Below are 11,098 nucleotides of genomic sequence, written 5' to 3'. Positions count from 1 at the left end.
GGGACATTTGTTCTTGTGACAGCCAAGTCATTGCTGTGGATAAGGAGGAAGCCTCCATCAGACTGACCCAGAACAATGCTCAAAGATAGGTAGGCTGTTGAAATGTCAAACCCACTCATGTCTGCTTCCTACTCCCAACAAGGAGGTGCAGTGTGGGTGGCCCGGCACTGGGCCTAAGGGATTATAAATGGATGGTGGCAGTCAGGAGCTCATGGCTCCCACCCATCATCTTGGCTGTTCAGGAGGCTGAGGTCTGATGGTCATGACTCAGAGCCAACCCAGGCAGGAAAGTCAGTGAGATTCTTATCTCCCATAAAATATCTCCCTCCCCAAACCCACACACAAGCCAGAGGTGGTGCTGTGGTCAAGTGGTAGAGCCTCAGCCTTGAACAAAAGAAGCTCAGAGATAACACCCAGGCCCTGAATTTTAGCCCTAGGACCAACACAATCATAAAATAAATTAACAGTATACACCTTTTATCTGACTACCAAGAAAGATGGATTCTGTATTCTTGCTGGTACTTGTAGCCAAAGGTAAGGGGCTCCCCTTGATGTTCCCCTAAACCTCTCCTTCTTTCCTTTATCTGTCCAGGCTTCGGTTGCAGGACAGAATTCGAATCATCCTCCTGGATGTGACCTTAGGTACCCTCTTCCACCCACCTTCCTTGGGGTCAGGATTCTGAATGCACTCCCTGCTGGAAGGATGAGACACCGCAGAGTTGAGGGTAGGTATTCCCAACACTCACACACACCCACCCACCCCCACACACACAAACACCCTTAAGCCAATTCAGACTAGCCTATTCCAAAGACACTTTATCTCCTTGGATTGACTGACTTAGGAGAGGATTTTGATCCCCTGTAACTGATTATTTTAACTTGGGCTTGCTAGTTGACAGCTGATAAATAGGAGCAAAAAAAAGCCTTTGGTGCCCGTCACCTGGGGCTGAGGCTCATGCCTGTCATCCTGGCTACTCAGGAGGTTGAGATCTGAGGATCATAGTTTGAAGCCAGTCATACGCTGGAAAGCCCATGAGACTCTACTCTCCATGGAACCACCAAATAGCAAGAAGTGGAGCTGTGGCTCAAGTGGTAGAGCACCAGCCTTGAACAATAAAACTCAGAGAGAAAGCTCCCAGATCCTCAGTTCAAGCTCACACAAAGAAATGGCCCCATCTTGTTGCCCACAGATTGCCCGGGCCTTGAGCTCCCTCTCATGGAGTGTGATACAATACTTGTCCCTGGGTGGTATATCAGGGCTGTCAGAAATCCGGTGCTGGAATCCAGGTCTTTCCTTTTGTGTGCTCTCAACCCACACTGAATGGAAGACAGAGTATGACAAGGCCAGCAACCTGCACAGCGGAGACTCTCCAGCTCTGCCTAAGTGACCGGAATGGGCTTCTTGGAGGCAGAACTTGAAAAGTGGTTCTTGCTTAACAAGGAGGATCTGACAGGAAGCACAGAGATCAAAGGTGCTGAATATGATGGACAACATGTCCAGCCAGGGATGCTGGTGAGAGACTCAGTATAGATGTGTGAGACTTGGTATAGATATGTGAGATTGTCCCGAGACAGGCCTGAGGGGTCACAAAAAAAAAAAAGCTAACCAAGGCTGGGATTGTGTGTTAGAGGTAGAGTGCTCATCTAGCCTGCAGGAAAGCATGGGTTCTATTCCTAGGTCCTGCATACACAGAAAAGGCTGGAAGTGGCACTGTGGCTCAGGTGAAAGAGCGCTCCCCTGGAGACAAAGAAAGTGGGTGACAGCGCCAGGGCCCCGAGGTCAGGCCCCAGGGCTGACACCATAAAACAGTTCTCCCAGGGACCTTGGTGACAGGTGGTTGACTATGCCCTAAAGCTCTTAGTAGATCAATCCATGTTTTCTGTCTCCATTGACAGAGGGGAGTTGGACACTCCTTCTCCCCTGGGCACCCCTGGATCCAGTTATCAGAAACCTTCCCAAAGTCTTCCACTGGGACATAGAGCAGCTGGCCCCAGAAATCCTCAGATACTGTTTGGGTTGGGCAGGAGGATATAGGGCAGGCCCCAAAACTCCTAGTGGGTCTGATCTGCCCTGGATGACCAGGCAATCTGAAGGAAGCAGATGGGAGCTTAGAGATGGCTAGTGGTGTGGAGGGGGCCCTTTAATTCCCATGGCCCCACCCAGATTCTGAGCCTTCCTTTGCTCTCCCTGATGGAGGTGGAGGGGTGTCTAGGTGGTAGCATCTAGACGAAGACTAGGTGGAAATTCTGAAGGACTAGACACCTTACGCCATGAGCTGGTGTCTCATGCCTGTCATCCCACACCTGCCATCCTGGTCACTCAGGAGGCTGAGATCCAGAGGATCTGTTTTCGAAGCACAGGCAGGAAAGTCCCACAAGAGCTTCATCTCCAATCTCCAACCGGAAGTGGCACTGTGGCTCAAGTGGTAGAGCACTGATCTGGAGGAAAATTAGTCATCAGGGACAGTACCCAAGCCCTGAGTTCAAGCCCCTAAACCAAAAAAAAAAAAAAAAACAAGAAAGAAATACACCCCTTCCTTGCTTGCAATAGATGGTGAAGTAGAGGGGTTGCTGGGATTGGGAGACCAGATGCTGGCCTCACTGTACAGACATTTCTAAGAATTCTCCATGTTTGCCCCAGTGTGAAGCCATAGCAGGGTGGGCGGTGCCTTACCAAGAACTCCAGAGGTCATGGCCTGTGGCAGGCAGGGAGTGGGTGAATGGGAGCAGGGGTGGGATGGTAGTGTCAATTATATGCTGTCCATCCATGGAAGAATGGTTTTGGATGCTGGTGACAAAGTCTGAATTGAAGGATTGCCTGTGGTTTGTGGCCTGATGAGTTGGGTTTCCCCTGTGTTTAAGAAGGAGGCTGAAGCCGGTCCCTGCCGGTGGCTTATAACTGTTATCCTTGCTACTCAGGAGGCTGAGATCTGAGGATTGCGGTTCAAAGCCAGCTTGCACAAGAAAATCTGTGAGACTTTATCTCCAGTGAACCACCCGAAAGCCAGAAGTGGTGCTGTACCTCCAGTGGTAGAGCGCCCACCTTCAGCTGAAGAGCTGAGGGAATGCGTGCAGGCCTAGAGTTCAAACCCCATGACCTACAACCAATAATAAGGTAGCTGAGTTTTCTGCATAGTGGTTTGTACAGTTAGGAAATGCCAAGATGTGTTATGAGCCATTCCAGATGTGTGAGATGTCCTGAGATTTGTCTACACTTGGTCTCAGGATGGTAGTGACATCTTGGGGGTGGGATGTTCAGGGTGCTCAGAGACTGTTAAGACCTTGGGTTAACATTTTGCTATCGTGGTCTCAGCACTGATGAGGCTTATCTGCAAGAGTATAGTTGTACATAAATTCCTCAGCCTAAATTTAGCCACTGTTCAAAAATGTTTATATCTTTATCTGTCACCCATCAGAGCTTAAACATGAGTATAAAGTCTAAGGAAAATGATAAGGTAAGAATTTAGCTTTTTTGAGGAGTTCCGGGAAGATGGCGGAGGAGAAGCTGGAATCTGAACAAGCTCTCGCATAGAAAGCAGCTTTAGAGTTCCAGTGAACAGTCCTAAGCCAGAGAATCACACCAAGTGTGCCATCACAGGACAGAGAGTTAGACAAGAGAGGGGAAGCCAAGGCAAGTGGTCGCCAGCAGCCGCCACGGCGGCGGCGGCGGCGACAGGGTCGCAAGCGGCAGAGACCACAGCCGGGGGCCATACCTGAGCGCTCACACAGAGAGTCCGGGACGAAGGAGCCAGACGCAGCGGCCGAGCGGATTCTACTCAACACCAGCAAGAACCAACAAAGAGCGGACAACTTCACCCTGCAGCTTGCAGACCAGAGACGACCCAGGATCCAAGACTCGGCACCAGAGACGACCCAGGACCCAAGACTCAGCGTGAGTACAAGCCCGACATCCTCACTCCTCAGGGAGCAGAGGAAGGAAGGCCACCCCTCCCCCCCCAGCACCGGTGATCTCCATCTTGGATACCGACAAAGCTCGGAGTTGCTGCTAGCTTCAGCTCAGGCCTTGGAATAAAATGAGTCATTTAGCAGGTCACAAGAACTTAACGCCGAAGTGACCTGCCAGACTCAGCTCCATCCAGGGAAAAGTCACCCAGCACAGGCGCCAGCCTAGCCTCACTGGGTAACCAGAGCCAGAGGCTGCCCCTCCCTCTAGCAGCCACCACAATCAATTGAAAAACAGAAACCCTGAGAATGGCTCCAGGCTGGGCGCTGTGAGTTATCACAAAATAGCCCCAGGGAAAAGCTACTGTTTGCTGAAAGGCCTCAACTCCACCCAGAACCTAGCCTCATCACCACATCCTCCTCTTTTGTGACTCTCAAAGCAGACCACCCTCCCAGAAAACTAACCTGGGAGGGGGATCTCAAAATCTTGGGTAAAGCAGAGCATTTTTCTGCCTCTTCCAACCAACTGACTTAAGAAACCAATCAAGCCACAGGACCTCAAGCTGACCAGAGACTCCAAGAGACTGGTTGCAGACAAAAGGGAGATACAGGATTCTTCCCACTCCTCCCCCCCCAAAAACAAAAAAACAAAAAAAAAAAAATCAAAAGACTTTTTTTTTTTTCTTTTTTTTTTTTTTTTTTTTCTCTTTTTTTTTCTTCTTCTTCTTTTCTTTTTTTTGCTTGTTTTTTGTTTTTTGTTACCTTATATATATATATATATATGTATATAAATTTTTTTCCCTTCTAAAACTTTTATCAATCTTTAATTTTTGCCTCTTCTGAAAAAATAATTGTTTTCCAGTAACTTTTTTTTCTCATCTTATAATTTTTATTTCAGAATTACGTGAATGAGAGTTTTCCTTTCTTTTCTTGTCTTCTTTCTCTTTTTCTTTCTTTCTTAATTATCTTTTTGTTTTTTATCTAGCTCTACTGAACTTCTGATCTTTTCTTCTCCCTTAAAGCTTTTCACATCTCCTCAATGTCCCTCCCCTTCTCTGAACATATTCACATTCCTCTCTAAATAGACGGTCTTTTAACCTCTATAATAACATTAATTTTTACGTTTCTATTCTTTTTCTGGTCTCTCTTTATACCCCTTTCCGTCTCTTCCTTTTCTCTCTCTCTCTACTTGCATCCTACCCAACCCATTTCCTGCACTGTGAGTAGGACATAGTTAACTCTCCTTGTGCCTCCCCACACCAATCTATTCCTATTTTTTACCCACATCTCTCACTAATCCTAATAATTTCTGGTTTTCCAAATTCTTTTCTGCGGTTCGAAGTCCTTTAACATATAGTCGTTTGATGTTGAATAGATGTATCTGTTGAACTAGATTGTATCTGTAGACTATTGACTGTACAAATGCAAACTTTGGTTGATGGTTGCCTTAAGATAGTGTTCTAGCACAAAACTGGTGCAATCTTTATCTCAAATGGGCCGAGTAAGCCGGAAAAACACAAGAAAAATGGCAAATTCGGGTATCTCAATTCCCAACCTTGATAATCAGGGATTAGAACAGATAAAGAATAACCCAGAGGAGAGTTCCCAAATAGCTCTACAAACACTAATAGCAAACATGATAAATGAGAAGTTTGACAATGTACAAAGGACTCTGTATGAGCGTGATAGGGAGAGAGAGGAGGCATCCCAGAAGTTTATACAGGAATATCATAAGCGTGAGGAAGCTTCTCAAAAACTGATACAGGATTTGCATGAACAACTTGAGAATACTCAAAGAGAAAGGGAGGAATGGCGTGAGCAGGCAGAGAACACTCAAAGAGAACTGCAGGAATCCCACAGAAGGGAGGAAACTAATCAAAGAGTAATTCACGAATTAAGAGACCAGGTAGAGAATACACAAAGATCACTAAAGACATTCATGGAATCCATTAACAAAGAGCTGAAGGAAGTCAGGGAGACCACAAAGGGAATGTTGAATGGAACCCAACAGAAGGAATGGGAGTCCAAAGAAACCATAACCAATCAACTAAGTGATTTGAGAACAAACACTGAACACCAAATTAAGGAAGTAAAGAAATTCATACAAGACCTAAAACAGAGCTTCAACAAAGAACTTGAAGCCATCAAAGCTGACCAAGTAGAAGGAAAAGAGATAAAAAACAAAGTAGAGAGTCTTGACAGCAGGTTAGACCATGCAGAAGATCGAATCTCAGGGATTGAAGACAGCCTAGATATTATAGAGAAAGAACATACAACCATCCAAGACAAGTCCAAGAAATATGATAGGTCTATCCAACACCTGGAGGACACCATCAGAAGGCCCAATTTAAGGATAATGGGTGTAGAGGAGCACCTAGAAACAGAAGTTAATGGTCTAGGAAATTTGTTTAACAGGATCCTAGCAGAGAACTTCCCAAACATACAAAAAGATAGGCCTATTCAGATACAAGAAGCTTTTAGAACCCCAAATAGACCAGACCAGAATAGGACATCCCACCGTCACATTATAATCCACACAGGATCAACCCAGACCAAGGAAAAGATCCTTAAAGCTGTCAAGGAGAAAAGATTAATCACCTATAAAGGGAAACCAATTAGAATTACCTCAGATTTCTCAGCAGAGACAATCAAAGCAAGAAGAGCCTGGAATGACGTATGCCATGCCCTAAAAACAAACAACTATCAACCAAGAATACTGTACCCAGCTAAACTCTCCTTCATAACTGAAGGCCAAATAAAAACCTTCCATAGCAAAGAAAAATTGAAACAATACATCTCCACCAAACCAGCCCTGCAAAAGATTCTTAAAGATGTCCTACACATAGAAAACCAACAAGAACGCAACAAAAGCCAAGAAACTGCACACAAACGGAGAATCCAAGAACCTTAGGAAGAACCCAGTTTTCACAGCCCCCAAGAAGGTGGATAACATGGCAGGAACTCCCAAATACCTCTCAGTCCTATCTCTTAACGTTAACGGACTGAACTCTCCAATTAAGCGACATAGACTGTCTAGTTGGATTAAAAAACAAGACCCTTCTATCTGCTGCCTGCAGGAGTCACATCTTGCCCGTAAAAACAAACATATTTTCAAGGTTAAAGGCTGGAACAAAATCTACCAAGCAAACGGCCCTCATAAACAGGCGGGAGTTGCAATCCTAATATCAGATAAAATAGACTTCAAATTAAAATTCGTGAGAAGAGATAAAGAAGGTCGCTACATACTAATTAAAGGATCTCTCCTTCAGGAGGATATTACAATTCTAAATATCTATTCGCCAAACAATGGAGCACCCAAATTTATCAAAGAAACACTACTTTCTCTCAAATCCCAGATAGATCCAAAGACATTAATCGTTGGGGATTTTAACACACCACTCTCCCCACTAGATAGATCAACTCGGCAAAAACTCAACAGAGAAACCGCAGATCTAAACAGCTGCATAGATCAACTAGACTTAACAGACATTTACCGAACATTTCACCCAGCAGCATCAGAATACACGTTCTTCTCAGCAGCACATGGAACGTTTTCTAAAATAGACCACATTTTAGGCCACAAAGCAAACTTGTCTAAATTCAGAAACATTGAAGTTATACCTTGCATTCTCTCTGACCACAAGGGAATAAAATTAGAACTCAACACCAAAAGCCACCAAAGAAAGTCCGGTATCACATGGAGGCTGAACAACACACTACTGAATCATGAGTGGGTCATGGAAGAGATTAGAAAGGAAATTCAAATGTTCATGCTATTCAACAAAAATGAACACACAAATTACCAGCTCCTCTGGGACACAGCAAAGGCAGTACTCAGAGGAAAGTTTATAGCTCTGAGCTCCTACATCAACAAATTGGAGAGATCGGAAACTAACAATTTAATGACACATCTAAACCTCCTTGAAAAAGAGCAGCAAGATAAACCCCAATCCAGTAGACGGAAAGAAATAATCAAAATTAAATCAGAATTAAATGAATTAGAATCCAAAAAAACTATAGAAAGAATCAACAAAACAAAGAGTTGGTTCTTCGAAAAACTTAACAAAATCGACAGACCCTTAGCAAACCTTATCAGAAAAAGGAGAGAGCACACCCAAATTAATAAACTCAGAGATGAGAATGGAAACATCACCACGGAAACAACCAAGATTCAGAACATTATAAGGGAATACTTCTCAAAACTTTATGCTAATAAGTTTGAGAACTTGACAGAAATGGACCTTTTCCTAGCAAATATTGACATGCCAAAACTAAACCAAGATGAGTTAAACCAGCTTAACAGGCCCATATCAAGCATTGAAATAGAAACAGCAATAAGAGACCTCCCAGCTAAGAAAAGTCCAGGACCAGATGGTTTTACAGCGGAATTTTACAAGGCCTTCAAAGCAGAGCTCACACCAATACTCCTCCAACTCTTCAATGAAATTGAAAGAGAAAGCTCACTACCAAACACATTCTATGAAGCCATCATAACCCTCATCCCAAAACCAGGCAGGGACTCATCAAAGAAAGAAAACTATAGACCCATTTCTTTGATGAACATTGATGCAAAACTTCTCAACAAAATTTTGGCCAATCGACTTCAACAATTCATCCAAAAAATCATACACCATGATCAAACAGGATTCATTTCAGGGATGCAAAGCTGGTTCAATATACGCAAATCAATTAATATTATTCATCACATCAACAGGAGCAAGAATAAGAACCACATGGTTATCTCAATAGATGCAGAAAAAGCATTTGACAAGATCCAACACCCCTTTATGATGAAGGTTCTGGAAAAATTAGGAATCCATGGAACATTCCTCAATACAATAAAGGCTGTATATGACAAACCTACAGCCAGCATTATACTCAATGGTGAAAAACTAAAGCCATTTCCTCTTAACTCAGGAACAAGACAAGGATGCCCACTCTCTCCACTTCTCTTCAATCTAGTATTAGAATGCCTAGCTACAGCAATAAGGCAAGATGCAGACATAAAGGGGATCCAAATAGGGAAAGAAGAAATAAAACTTTCCCTCTTTGCAGATGACATGATCTTGTATTTAAAGAATCCCATAGACTCCACTCCCAAATTACTCAAGCTGATTCAAAACTTTGGCAAAGTAGCAGGTTATAAAATTAACCCCCAAAAATCAATGGCTTTTCTATATGCCAACAATGAGAAAAGTGTGGCTGAAATTAGGAAAGCAACTCCATTTGTAATAGCCCCACAAAAAATAAAATACCTAGGAATTAACTTAACCAAAGAAGTGAAGGACCTCTATGATGAAAACTTTAAAATCTTGAAAAAGGAAATCAACACAGAACTTAAAAAATGGCAAAGCCTCCCATGCTCCTGGATTGGCAAGATTAACATCGTGAAAATGGCAATACTTCCCAAGGCTATCTACAAATTCAACGCGATACCTATCAAAATTCCACCCTCATTCTTCAAGGAAATAGAGGAGGCAATCCAAAAATTCATATGGAACAATAAAAGACCCCGAATAGCAAAAACGCTCCTCAACGGAAAGAACACTGCTGGAGGAATATCAATACCAAATTTCAAACTCTACTATAAAGCCATAGTAATCAAAACAGCTTGGTATTGGCATAAGAACAGACCTCAGGACCAATGGAATAGAATTGAAAACCCAGAAATGAACCTACAGACCTATAGCCATCTAATCTTCGATAAGGAAGCTAAAACAATAGAATGGAAGAAAGACAGCCTCTTCAGTAAATGGTGCTGGCAAAATTGGTTAACTACATGTAGAAAACTAAAGCTAGATCCTTATATATCACCCTGCACCAGAATCAACTCCAAATGGATCAAAGACCTTGAACTCAAAGCAGACACTCTGAAAACATTACAGGATGGAATAGGAGAAACCCTAGGTCTCCTTGGCTCAGGTCGAAATTTTCTGAATAGAGACCCGGAAGCACAACAAATCAAAGAAAGGTTGGACAAATGGGATTGCATAAGATTGCAGAGCTTCTGCAGGGCAAATGACATAGCTGGCAAGATCAATAGAAAGCCCACCGATTGGGAGAAGATCTTTACTAGCCATACAACGGACAAAGGTCTCATATCAAAAATATACTTGGAACTCAAAAAATTAAACCACCCAACAACAAATCCTCAAAGAAACAACTGCCCAATAAATAAGTGGGCGAAAGACTTAAAGAGAAGCTTCTCTGAAGAAGAAAGAAGGATGGCCAATAGACACATGAAGAAATGTTCAACATCCCTAGCCATAAAAGAAATGCAAATCAAAACAACATTGAGATATCACCTCACTCCAGTTAGAACAGCAAAAATCAAGAACTCTAATAACAACAGATGCTGGAGGGGATGTGGACAGAAAGGAACCTTACTTCATTGTTGGTGGGAATGTAAACTTGTTCAACCACTTTGGAAAGCAGTATGGAGGTTCCTCAAAAGACTTCACATAGATCTCCCCTATGATCCAGCAATCCCACTTTTGGGCATCTACCCAAATGTTTACAAACAAGACCACACTAAAGCTACCAGCACAACTATGTTTATTGCAGCATTATTTACCATAGCTAAGATATGGAACCAACCCAGATGCCCCTCAGTAGATGAATGGATCAAGAAAATGTGGTATATATACACAATGGAATTCTATGCCTCCATCAGAAAGAATGACATTTCCCCATTTGTTAGGAAATGGAAAGGTTTGGAAAAAATTATATTAAGTGAAGTAAGCCAGGCCCAAAGAAGCATAGGTCCCATGGTTTCCCTTATTTGCAATATCTAGTATAGGTATGAGTCAAGCGGAAAAGGCCAGATAATGTTATGTTAGGAAAATGAACCCTTAAATATGTATTTTAATGTTTTCGTTTCTTTCATCCATGTATTTCTAATGCATTTATAAGATTATTCCTTTATTGCTTTGTATGTCCCTCCCCCACAGTGTAACCCCCGCTTTCACTATATTTGATATCAGTATATCATGTGGAGGAGATGGGGACAAACAAATCGTTTAAGGATTCAGGTGGACCTGTTGCAACAATGAGAAGTACAAAATGTCATGTCAAAACCAGCTTTACAATTTCGGTGTGGGGGGGGGGAGGCGGGTATAATTGGGTGGGGGGAAGGGGGTAAAATTGGGTGGGGGGAGGGGGGAGGCAGGGAAGGGAAGTGAAGGGTAAACAAAGG

This window comes from Dipodomys merriami, unplaced genomic scaffold, assembly GCF_024711535.1.
Source record: "Dipodomys merriami isolate MVZ:Mamm:240054 unplaced genomic scaffold, mDipMer1.0.p SCAF_23, whole genome shotgun sequence".
In the NCBI taxonomy this organism is placed as follows: domain Eukaryota; kingdom Metazoa; phylum Chordata; class Mammalia; order Rodentia; family Heteromyidae; genus Dipodomys; species Dipodomys merriami.
Note: the sequence above shows the minus strand (reverse complement) of the source record.